The following is a 12335-nucleotide window of genomic DNA, read 5'->3' as shown; positions in this document are numbered from 1 at the left end:
TAGGGAAATAATTGATTGAATCTCAAAAAAATATACATGAAGAAGGAGTATAATTTCCCGAGGAGTGCTATAAAGTGTAGATATTATTTTTTGTTACCGATCTTTTTGGAAACCGGTTCGGAATGACCGAATCTCAAAGAATTAAATATAAAGTAGGGGTTGAATTTCCCGGGGAGTGCTATAAAGTATATAATTTTTTGTTACCGATCTTTTAAAAACCGGTTTTTTTAATTTTTCCAATTTTTTGGGAAATAATTGATTGAATCTCAAAGAATTATACATGAAGTAGGGGTAGAATTTTCCGGGGAGTGCTGTTGTAAAATGTACTATTTTTTGTTATCGATCTTTTGGAAAATCGGTTCCGAATGACCGAATCTCAAAGAATTGTACATAAAGTAGGGGTTGAATTTCTCGGGAAATGCTATAAAATATATAATTTTTCGTTACCGATTCTTTTGGAAAGGGCAATCTTATATATAAAACAAGAGAGAGAGACTATTTGCGTGTCTTAATACACATGTTCTCCGGGGCGAAGCCCGGCGGGGCATGCTAGTAGATTATAATTAAACAAATTAAAATTGTATAATAATACATCCATTGTTGGTATCGGCCTTGGTGGGGAAGTTTGCAATAAATTATATAATTATTAAATTTGCGGAATGATAAATATTATAGATTTTTTTTTTTAATGTATACTTACACGTTACCCCACTGTGGATGCACTCTCCTAATATGTTCTCTCAGGGCATCAGCATCTACTTGATTAATTAAACTAAACATACGTCCACAAATAATGCACGTAGCAATATTTTCCGTGAGATCGTAACACGATCGAAATGTGTAAGGAACACAAACTCGCATTCTCGTGCAACTTATACCGTGTACATAAAATAAATGTTTTTTTAAAGTAAACAACATATGTTCGTCATTGCAATAGACTTCTTTTCCACAATCATTACATATGGCAAAATTGTTACGCACGTCGATGAAATAGTCCCACAAATTTATCATACTCATCTGCAATTTATTGTTAGATTATATATATATTAGGGTGGTCCTTATTTACTCAACAAAAACTTTTTTTTTTAATTTATTCTGCGACACCCCTCAGAATGTTTCCAATTCGCAAAAAAATAATCTCTGCCAATGATCTTTGATCATTTGCCGCTTTAAAACATCCTGTAGTCGTGAAAATCCCAAACAAGGAGTAATTTTATAATTTTGCTTCCTCATATAATATACATATATATATATTTTTTAATATAATATATATATATAGATTATAATTAAACAAATTAAAATTGTATAATAATACATCCATTGTTGGTATCGGCCTTGGTGGGGAAGTTTGCAATAAATTATATAATTATTAAATTTGCGGAATGATAAATATTATAGATTTTTTTTTTTAATGTATACTTACACGTTACCCCACTGTGGATGCACTCTCCTAATATGTTCTCTCAGGGCATCAGCATCTACTTGATTAATTAAACTAAACATATACGTCCACAAATAATGCACGTAGCAATATTTTCCGTGAGATCGTAACACGATCGAAATGTGTAAGGAACACAAACTCGCATTCTCGTGCAACTTATACCGTGTACATAAAATAAATGTTTTTTTAAAGTAAACAACATATGTTCGTCATTGCAATAGACTTCTTTTCCACAATCATTACATATGGCAAAATTGTTACGCACGTCGATGAAATAGTCCCACAAATTTATCATACTCATCTGCAATTTATTGTTAGATTATATATATATTAGGGTGGTCCTTATTTACTCAACAAAAACATTTTTTTTTTTTAATTTATTCTGCGACACCCCTCAGAATGTTTCCAATTCGCAAAAAAATAATCTCTGCCAATGATCTTTGATCATTTGCCGCTTTAAAACATCCTGTAGTCGTGAAAATCCCAAGTGGAGTTCGTCCCACGTAGACGACGTAGTACCTTCTTCTGCGTATTCGCGCTCCCTTCGCGCCTTTTCCTCTCGTAAGAGACGAACTTCCTGAAAGACTGTCCGGAGGGTTTCTGTAATCGACGACCTCGCCGTCGCTTCCGTAGCGTCCCGCTGAGACGTCTCCACTCGAAGCCTTTTCCTTGTAGCCATGGGTACGCTCATCATCGTCACACGTCCGATCCCGGATGAGCCCCCAAAATGTTACGCTCGACACGCGTTCGCCGCACTCGCACTCTCACCACACTCGCGAACGCGCCGCGCTTCCCCGTCAATAAAGATACTCTCTTCGATTATAAAAGAACGGATTTATTGCTCGATACAACGAGACACGTCTGACAGGTTTGAGATCCAGAGTGTAAATCTGACAAACGATATTTACAAACAATCGTCGCTAAGGACGATTCGCGACTTCTCGCTACGGGGTGACTCGTATGAGCGCACGGCACGGTCGTACAGCACGGGCGTAACAATATTGTATATATATATATATATATATATATACTTAATCTCTGACAATCTCAGCTCGAAGAGATTCTCGACAGGTTAAGATTCCATATTAAAGAACCACTTTTGCAATTGCATATCATCTAACATCTAATAACAACATAAAAATATATAAATAGTGATGAATATGTTGATTCATCGAAAGCAAACTGTAGATGATCAGGTATTGGATATAGCTCTTTTAATAAATTGAATACTTTATTATGACCTTTTTCCTTAATATGGATTCTGATATCTCGAGCTTTGTGTGTTTTGGATACATTAAAATTTTGGAAATTTTTTGGACAAATGGAACACGTTACTTCTGTTCTTTCGTGATTTGGTTTAAACCATGTGTTCGCCTGACGTTTTATAATTTTTCTTGATTCCATTATAATTTGGCAAAGCTCTGTACTGTTCGGTTTGAAACACTATGTAACACTAAGCGCGATACAGAAATCGCGTTAACAGTTGTTTGAAAAACTGCTTACAAAGGTCGAAGAGAGAGGTTTAATTATTTGTAAATATAGATATACATTTAATCTTTTGCCCAACATATTATTACGTACATATTTACATACATCTAAGGTTTAGGTAATAATTTATTACTAATAAATAATTAAACCATACCTCTCTCTTTGACTAGTTTAGTCTATGAAACGCTCTCTTATGAAATGATATTTCTTGACTTGTACATATGTGTTCCTTTTTCTTTAAGAAAATAACGTGTATAAATAAATATAAAGAAAACATATAAGTAATAAAATATTAAGGAAAATGTTCTAGAAATATTTTTTTAGAAATATGAATTTTATCGTCAGATTAAAAAATTGTTTTTTTTTTTAGTTTTAATTTATTCGAATTTATATAAAGATACCGGCTTTCTTCTAAAAATTAAAACACTTAAGAAGCACCTAACAACGAACGATAGACTTAATTTAAATTTTTTTGAACTATTTGTGATTTTTTTTATTTCTGGATTGGTTTTCTAATTTTTTATGTCCATTTATGACATCGATGTGTAACGCTAATGTCATCTGTTTGTTTTTAAGACAGTGTTGTTACATGTTATACGCATTATTCTACCGATTGTATGACGTACGAAATATATCTTTTTGATTTATATGACTTGCTTTGATGTCGGTGAAGTTGACATATCATTTTCCAGCAGATCAAAAATAAAAGGGAGTTCTTGTCGCATGCAGTCGAGTTCTATAGTTCCTGATACTTTTTAGTAATGGTTCTGATGATTTTACCCGAAAAACAGTCGATCGAAAAAATGATCTGCTAACTTCCCGTAGCAGATCATTTTCTAGCAGATAAAAAATAAAAGAGAGTTCTTCTCGCATACAGAGTTCTATAGTTCCTGATATTTTTTAGCGATAGTTCTGGTAATTTTGCCAAAAAAATCTATTAAAAAAAATCATCATCAAAACTTAAGCAAATGATGTTCACGGCAGATTTTCGAAGTTGAATATCTTCTCAACTAGTGACCAGATCGTTTTCGATCATAGAAATTTCTTTCACAATTCTTAGAGTTCTACTAAAAAACGGAACTCTTATCAGAACGTCTAGAACTAAAAAAAAAAAAAATGTTATGCGGACTTAGTCGAATTTCACGCGTTGCATCCTTGAAGTCGAATATCTTCTTAACTAGCCATTAAGAAGTTAATATATGTCTTGCTCAACATTTAGAAATTAAGTTTTTTAAAACAACATTTAGAAAAAAGTACCAATACTCGGACATGTACCTATATCTGGACACCTTTATTATTCATAAGTATAACGCGAATTAAAATCAAAGATGAAAATATTTGTTCTTGTAGTTTGAAACTTTAGTTACGGTATCCAAACGTTTATTTCCATATATTTTTTTAAAGGTATCCAGACATAGGTACGTGTCCAGGCATTGGTACATTTACTTACTCTTAAGTGCCCAGGTATTGGTACCTTTATACTTTATAATTGGATTTGAAAATTAAATAATTTCTCTCCGCACGAGACGAAATAATTAATGAAAATAATTTTGTTGCATTATCAAAATAATTATGTAAAACAATCCAACTGATTACTATAAAATATCAAAATTTTTACAGCATTATCATTATACTTCAGCGACCTACTATAATTATTTTAATGATGCAACAAAATTATTTTTAAACAGAAAACCGTTTTTTCCGTATGTGTAGATTAAAGGCGTACATTTCCATGATGCGTGAATAAGAAACTCTGCAAGTCTCTGGTTTTCGTTTGCTCTTCACAAAACCGAATTTTGTACCCGTAGTATCTAAAAATTTAGCTAGATACAGATCTGAAAATAATTTTGTTGGTCCATCAAAATAATTATGTAGAACTTAAACTGATTGCTAAAATGTCAATTTTTTTTACAGAATCATCATATTTCAGCGACTTACTATAATTATTTTAATGGTGTAACAAAATTATTTTCAGATATTAGATGTATATTTAGCTAAATTTTTAGATACTTCAGCAAAACCGTTCTTTCCGTGCACATATTTTTATCAGGGTCTAAATATCGCTAATATATATCACTAATGTAAAATGTACATAAAAGAAGCCAGTTGTTGACATTTGTACACACATTAATCTAATAATTTCTTCATCTGAACGTTGTTGGAATATTATCGAATTATTAGAGAATCTTAATATCTTGAGTTCGACTGATCGAGATTCAGCAAAAAGGCAAATATGTATAATATATGAGAAGCTTGAAGAAGTGCAGGATATTTCTACTGAGATTACCCGGAAAAGGAACAAACAGTATCTGAACATTTTTAATCCTTTAGGGGCCTGTGTACATAATTATGTTGGAAAAAAAAACCTTTCATCGGGGACGTCTTTTACGACTACCTCATAAATTATAACATTTTACTCCAACGGGATCGATGTGTAGCCCCTAAAGGATTAAAGAAAGAGAAAGTTACGACAAATGGATTAACAACGCGTAATGAGTTAATATTTATTTTAACTGGCTCAGTAGATTAGTGTGATTATGGCATTTAAAATTATCATGTGAACGTTATTTGTTACCTTATATATTACTTTTTGTGAATCGCGGCAGAAAGGACAAAAGGTTTATGGACACATAGTTGTTTCATAGTCGCCGAACGACCGACGACACATATAGTTCGCCTAGTTTCGGCGGATTGCACTGATCCCGTTTTGTGGCAGGTCACTGCACTGGTAGGCGAGAACCGGTTGTCTGAGTTCCATTCTACAACTGCACGTGATTTGGACGTTCGTTCTGACCATTTGCTTTATACCTTACACCGACGGTATCGGAGAAGAAACGTCGATCATCGGAGATGTTTCTTCAAGATCCAAACAATGCACTGATGCTCCTGGAACTGAATATGCAACTGGCATCGCCACTCTTTGCGCAGTCACCGATCGTTCTACAACGCAAAGTAGGTGAGAGGATGAATTTAAGCGAATGGGTATTTCAACCCCCATTGCTGCGCGGAGTCAACGTGGAGCTGCTTAATCGAAACCTCGCAGCAATTCTACGAGAATAATACAGAAATGATAATTACCAAGAGCGGTCGGCGCATGTTTTCGTCCGTTCAAATAAACGTAAACGGTTTGGAGAAACGTGAGAATTATTATGTCCTCATGGAGATAGCACCGGGTTCCGATCGCCGCCACAAGTACTGTGGATACCAAAACGGGGGCGAGAACAGCAATATGGGTGGCCGGAGTTTTGCGGGGCCGACAGAGCCGCAACAGCTTTTCGGCTATAGGATTTATAAGCATCCCGAGAGTCCGGCAACGTGGAGCCACTGGATGGACAATCCGATCACCTTCAATAAATTGAAGCTCACGAGCAACATCAACGACCCCAATAATAACGTGGTATTAACATCGATGCACAAGTACGTTCCTAGGATCTGGATAGTCCGTTGGTTTGATGCAAGAACTGCAACGAGCTCTATACTCATTCAACCGCGTTGTTCGCTTTTAAGGAGACGGAATTTATCACGATGACGGCATACCAAAACGAGAACATCACGAAGTTGAAGATCAATAACAATCCATTCGCGAAGGGTTTTCGCGAAATGGGTCAGTCACGGTTCAAGCGAAAGCATCATTCGATCGATCATCAGGCTCAATCGGATTCTAGTCCTGACGAAAGGGTCTCATTGATTTACGATTCCGAATCGAATCAGCCGAACGACCCTCCCTTAAAAGTTCCAAGCCCATTAAAGCATGCGATTATCTTACTTTAGCCGGGGAGTCGAAGTTGGCCGGCCTTGCAACGTGGGAGAAGCGGACGCGAATCCCGCCACCGTTGCGAGTCGATCCCCGGCGCCGGGCGTGCTTGAAACGCAGTGTTCGTGCACTGCGTTTGATACAGATGGATATCCATTCATGAAATAACTAATTACTATTTATTTCTATTTTAATTTGACACGGCTACTGGGGGCAAGTCTCGTCGAGACCATGGACATGTTCGGACGTGTTTTGTCCTGAATAATTTTTGAAGATTGCTGATGCAATCAGCGCCGAGTTTGGATTGAATCTTTCGAGTCTGTATTTATTATATTCGACTTGTTCTTGGCCGTTATGTGATCTTGAGGAGGATTAGGTGCCATAAAATTTACAAAGAAGAAGAAGAAGATGAAGAAGGCTATTGGAGGCCACGGGTACTCGTGGCATGAGTCTCGTGCGTCAAGAGGCGTAATCGTTTCTATACTCGATAACTAGCGCCTACTTTCGAGGAGCCATCTACTCAGTCAATGGGTGTCTCTGCACTAACCGATTTATCAATCTCGCATCGTGCGTGCAGTGCCCGGACCATCCGAGAACCCGGGCGTGAAGATTCATTCTTAACTTCTTCATATTTACTGCGTGTTGTGGAGCAAACGGATTGATAGCCGAGAACTTCCCAGATAACCGTGCCTTTCCTTGGCTCCGCAATTCACCAGCGGTACTTGGGCCCGTATCACTACAGGCTCTTAGAGGCGCAGTCAGATCGCCATTGACGCCACTTGGTTACTGCAGAACGCGCTGGCCAGCCGACATCTGATCTTGCGACCGAGCCGTACTGAATCGGAACAGCCCCATTGCAGCGGTTCAGCGAGACCACTGGGAGGTGTTGCAGCGCATGACTTGACTGAGAGAGGCTATATATTCGCATCACCAGACCAGAAACTGACTCTGACTCCAGGCCCAAAGAGACTCGTGCAGTGAATCAATGGCTTAAGAACAGCCTGACTCCTTCGATACAAAACGACAGTGCTTGCACCACCGTAGTTTTCAGGCCACTTGAATTTTTGGATTTTAACACGGATTCGCCACTTTTTTCGCGTTTCTTTCTGCCACGATTTACAAAAGGTAGTAATCTTGCCGTTGTTCGCAACGCGGACGGGAGCGAGGCCGCCGTGGCCAGCGTGATAACCGGTAGTAGGTCCGAGAGAACGAGTACGTGTATACGCGATCGCATACTTAACGCGGATCGGCGAGCGATTGGTCGGTCAGCCGCGGGTTTGGTACACGGCCAACAGTGCTTCCGATCACGTAATTTAACTGATCGTTTCCAGTTTCGCCGGCGTGAGCTTGCTTTTAGTATTAGGGCCACGCGAAGTAAAACCATCTCTGCTACTCAATATGTCGTTAACTCTTTAGGGGCCTGTGTACATAATATGGTAAAAAAAAAAATATATATATATATATATCAGGGACGTCTTTTAAGACTATCTTATAAATTATAACATTTTACTCCAACGGGATCGATGTGTGGCTCCTAAAGGGTTAATTTAACTAAAACAATGTTAATTTAATTATTAATTTGATTAGTCAATGGAATTAAAATAACATTATTTGTGTTAAAATAATAAATTTTGACACATGGTAATTAAAAAGAACAAAATGTTATTTAACTCAAGGTATTGATTTAAAATTTATCTTTTGATATTTAATAGCGTAAGGACAATTATAGTAACTATACCATTTTTTATTTATATAGAGTATATTGATTAATGATTATATGTATAGAGTACTTTGTAATTAATTGTAATTGCGAGCCGTTTTATCATACACTGTAAATCCAAGTGTGTTATTTCTACACGTATAAACGTTTAAAAATGGAACATTTGACTGAAGCTCGTTTTACATGTTTTGTTGCGTGTTAAATCAACACGTTTAATCGTATTAATATGTTCAACCGTGTTAAATGGTATCATTCAAAACGACAAGAAATGTGTAAAAAGAGCTTTAGTTAAAATAACACACTTGGATTTGCAGTGAATTAGCCGTATAGAAAAAGAATTTCTCATTATTTCATAAAATTATACATTTCTTTTTTAAATGAAAGAAAGTTACGCACGTTGCACGTAACTTTTTTCAACTTTTTAATACGTCACCATGAATGTCTGTACTCGATGCATTAAATTATGCGTTTTACTCGTTGATATTGTTTACGATAATCTTATCGTTGAATCTTTAATCGATTATACGCGTATATATCGATGCTGCGAGATTTATATCAATATTACTCGTATAACGAACTCCCTCCGTGAATATATCTTCGATTTAAGGTCGATTTAGACATAACCGTGCCGTGCCCGTACCGTTTACGGACAGAAAGATTTACTCTCGTTCACACGTAGATATCCGGCACCGGATTACTGATGCCGGGTATCCGATCGATTTTCTTTGTTTTCACTATCGGACAAACGTGTAAATGCTCCCATATTAATCCATACACTTTACGATCGGATACCCGGCGTCAGTAGTCCAGTGTCGGATACGTGTGAAACGGGGCTTAGTCGAATTTTATCCGTTGCATCTTCGAATATCTTTTCAACTAGTGGTTGGATCGCCATTATAGTTAGTGGTAGAGTTGCAGGCGTTTTGATGGGAGTTTTAAGAAGATATTCGACTTCGAAGGTCTGCCGTGAATGTCATTTGCGTTTTGATGATAATTTTATAAAACAATTTTAAGGTTTTGCAGTTTTTTACTTATCAGGAACTCGAGAACTTTTCGAAAGGAATCAATTGAGTTATTAGAACTATTTTGACTTTAAATCAAACTTTTCTTTTTTCTGTTTTTTGAAAAAAATCAAAAGAATTTTTGTTTTATCAGGAACTCTAGTACTCGTCAAAATGCTTTAGATGAGCTATTCAGAAGTATTCGGTTTTAAAGTTGGGTGTAAAGTTAGCATTCCATTTTTTAATTGCCTTTTTTAAAGTGTTAATTGCCGGAACTTTTTTTATAAACATATAAATACTCTTATACGTGGATTTCGGGCGCGTTATGATATGCGATTGTCGAGACAATGACACTGGATGACAGCGTTATACTGAAACGTATCGACGTGTTCTAACAATACAACACATTGTGAAAAACGGTTGTCGAAATCCTCGCTCATCCTCGAATCTCATATCCTCACTATGTCATTCCCAATGATCGCTCCTAATCTTTTATTATAATATATTATAATATAAAATAACTTAAAAAATTTTATATTATAATTTCTTAAATTTATATTTTTTACCTTTTTGCGTCCGTTAACCACTATTTTATTTCAACACGTATTTCTAAATGAAACTGCGTCTTCATACGCTGCAAGTTCTGCTGTTGAAGTACCTGCTTGACTATAACATTAAAAAGTAGCGTGATTAAATCAGACGAAAATCTGATTTAAAATTTAAGGCTGATTGGCTGATTTGTTTACTGCTTAAGTTTTTCTTGTGCCACAGCCTTATATTTTAAATAAGATTTTTGTTTCTATTATTAGATTAGGGCAGCAGGTGAGAGATTGACAAGGATGAGTGACAAGTTAGGAAAATAGTCGCAAATAATGTCGCAAGATGGTGCGAAAAATAAGCTCAGCGATATCAGAATCAGGTACGTGAAGCATGCGAGGCTAAATTCGGTGCTATTGCTACGTTTACACCCTGAAATTAGGCCGCGGCCTGTACCTCAAATTCGACCTAAATTATTTAGCCCGTCTGCTGTAAACAGTTGATAGACGACCGGACCTGGCTTCAGATCAGGCCGCGTATTTTAGTGACCCGACCTGAAATCGGCCGTTATCATTTGCGATGTAAACGCGCGATCAAGCGCGACGCGTCCTAAAAGCTTCATTTGCTTGTTCGGATTCGCTGCAATTCAGGGCGATCCCAAATACGATCCCGTCAATTTTTAGGTTTTTTTCGGTGTAAACGAATGATGACTAGACCTACTTCGGGTCACAATATAGGTCAGGCCGCGATCAGGTCGCTGGGTGTAAACGTAGCCATATTGTGGAGAAACAGAAAAAATTCGGAACAATCCGAAGCGAACTGTTTTGCCTGAGAGACGTTGCGCGAATTTTTGCGATAGCAAATCCAAAGAGATAATTACACTTTATGATTGTAATTGGAAACCGGGCAATAAAACATTGTTAGACCACACGGTGGTTCACGTTTGACCATAGCAATCTGGATAGGAAAAGATATTTAAAAAATATGTCGAAAAGTGAAATAAATGTCAGGAAGTTACTTTGATTATTATTGCCTCTATCCAGTTTTGCGACTTATTTATTGACTTACCCTCGTAGATATGAGTCACGTAGAAACGAATTTCCTAATTCGTCTGATATAAAATACATAATACACACGTAAATATACAAGTCAAAACATATTTAGACGAGCGTTAGACGAGCGAGACAAGCTAGACGAGCGTTGGACTTGCCCAAGTTGCAGAATAGAAATCACGACAGTATCCGACATAAAACATTTATACATAAAAACACTGCTAGCACACGATCACAGAGAATACGAAGATAATAAGAGGCGTTTTTATACTCTTAATGGTCACAAAGATCGTTTATTATTAGAAATTAAAAAGTCAAATGATTATATTAAATCATACGATCAACATACGACTCTCATGAAGATCCACATTAAACAGTTAGAAAATAAAACTAAAGAACTATTGGGCAGTGTTTTTCATATTTTATATGAATTTTTTTTAAATGTTTTATGTCGGATACTGTCGTGATTTCTATTCTGCAACTTGGGCAAGTCCAACGCTCGTCTAGCTTGTCTCGCTTGTCTAACCATTTTAAAATGCACTTTAGCCCAAGCATGTGGCCACATGGCAAAGAACACAGCCGGTGTTTAACATGTCATTTGCGTTTTGATGATGATTTTTTAAAACAATTCTAAGGTTTTGCAGTTTTTTACTTATTAGGAACTCTAGAACTTTTCGAAAGGAACCAAATGAGTTACTTAAAACTATTTTGATTTTAAATCAAACTTCTCGTTTTTTTCGTTTTTTGAAAAAAAATTAAAATTTTTTCTTTTATTAGGAACTCTAATACTCTTCAAAATGCTCAGATGAGCTATTCAGAATTATTCGGTTTTAAAGTTATATACTTTAATTCTTTTCTTCTTCTTTTTATAATTCAATTTGTCATAAAATTTTTCAATTTTTCCTAACTTAAAATAGATTTTGTTACAAGAAATTTTTTTTTCAATTTCTTGTAACGAAATAGTCTAGTTATAAAATTTATTTAAAATTTTATCTACCTCCTCTCTCTTGCAATGCGCAATTCTGTTTTGATGTTTAATTATTACGCGTATATCTCTATTAAGAGATTCTATAGAAAAACTTGATTCTTATTCTTCAAAGAATTTGATCTGTCGTGGATGTCGTGGATATTTGTCAATAATTTTTTAAATGATTCGTGCGTCCCCGCCTAAGGTCAAAATCCATATTAAGTTGGTAAATACTCTAATTTTTTTGTTACTTTCAACCAGTTCTTTTTCGAACTCATTAACTTCGCAAGATAAATAAGCAATTTTGCATCTTCTTCTCGTTTTATTTGGATTTAGAAATTCGCACCAGCGTGCCTTAAGCTTTCAAGATTTCAT

The 12335-nt window shown here is 36.0% G+C and overlaps 1 pseudogene; it reads left to right on the top strand.

The window, feature by feature from the left end:
• Nucleotides 1-3335: 3335 nt before the first annotated feature.
• Nucleotides 3336-7509, top strand: LOC139811396 (T-box protein 2-like; annotated as a pseudogene).
• Nucleotides 7510-12335: the final 4826 nt, after the last annotated feature.

The sequence above is a fragment of the Temnothorax longispinosus genome, chromosome 4 (assembly GCF_030848805.1).
Source record: "Temnothorax longispinosus isolate EJ_2023e chromosome 4, Tlon_JGU_v1, whole genome shotgun sequence".
Classification (NCBI taxonomy): Eukaryota; Metazoa; Arthropoda; class Insecta; order Hymenoptera; family Formicidae; genus Temnothorax; species Temnothorax longispinosus.
Note: the sequence above shows the minus strand (reverse complement) of the source record. Positions and strands in the feature narration are given on the sequence as shown.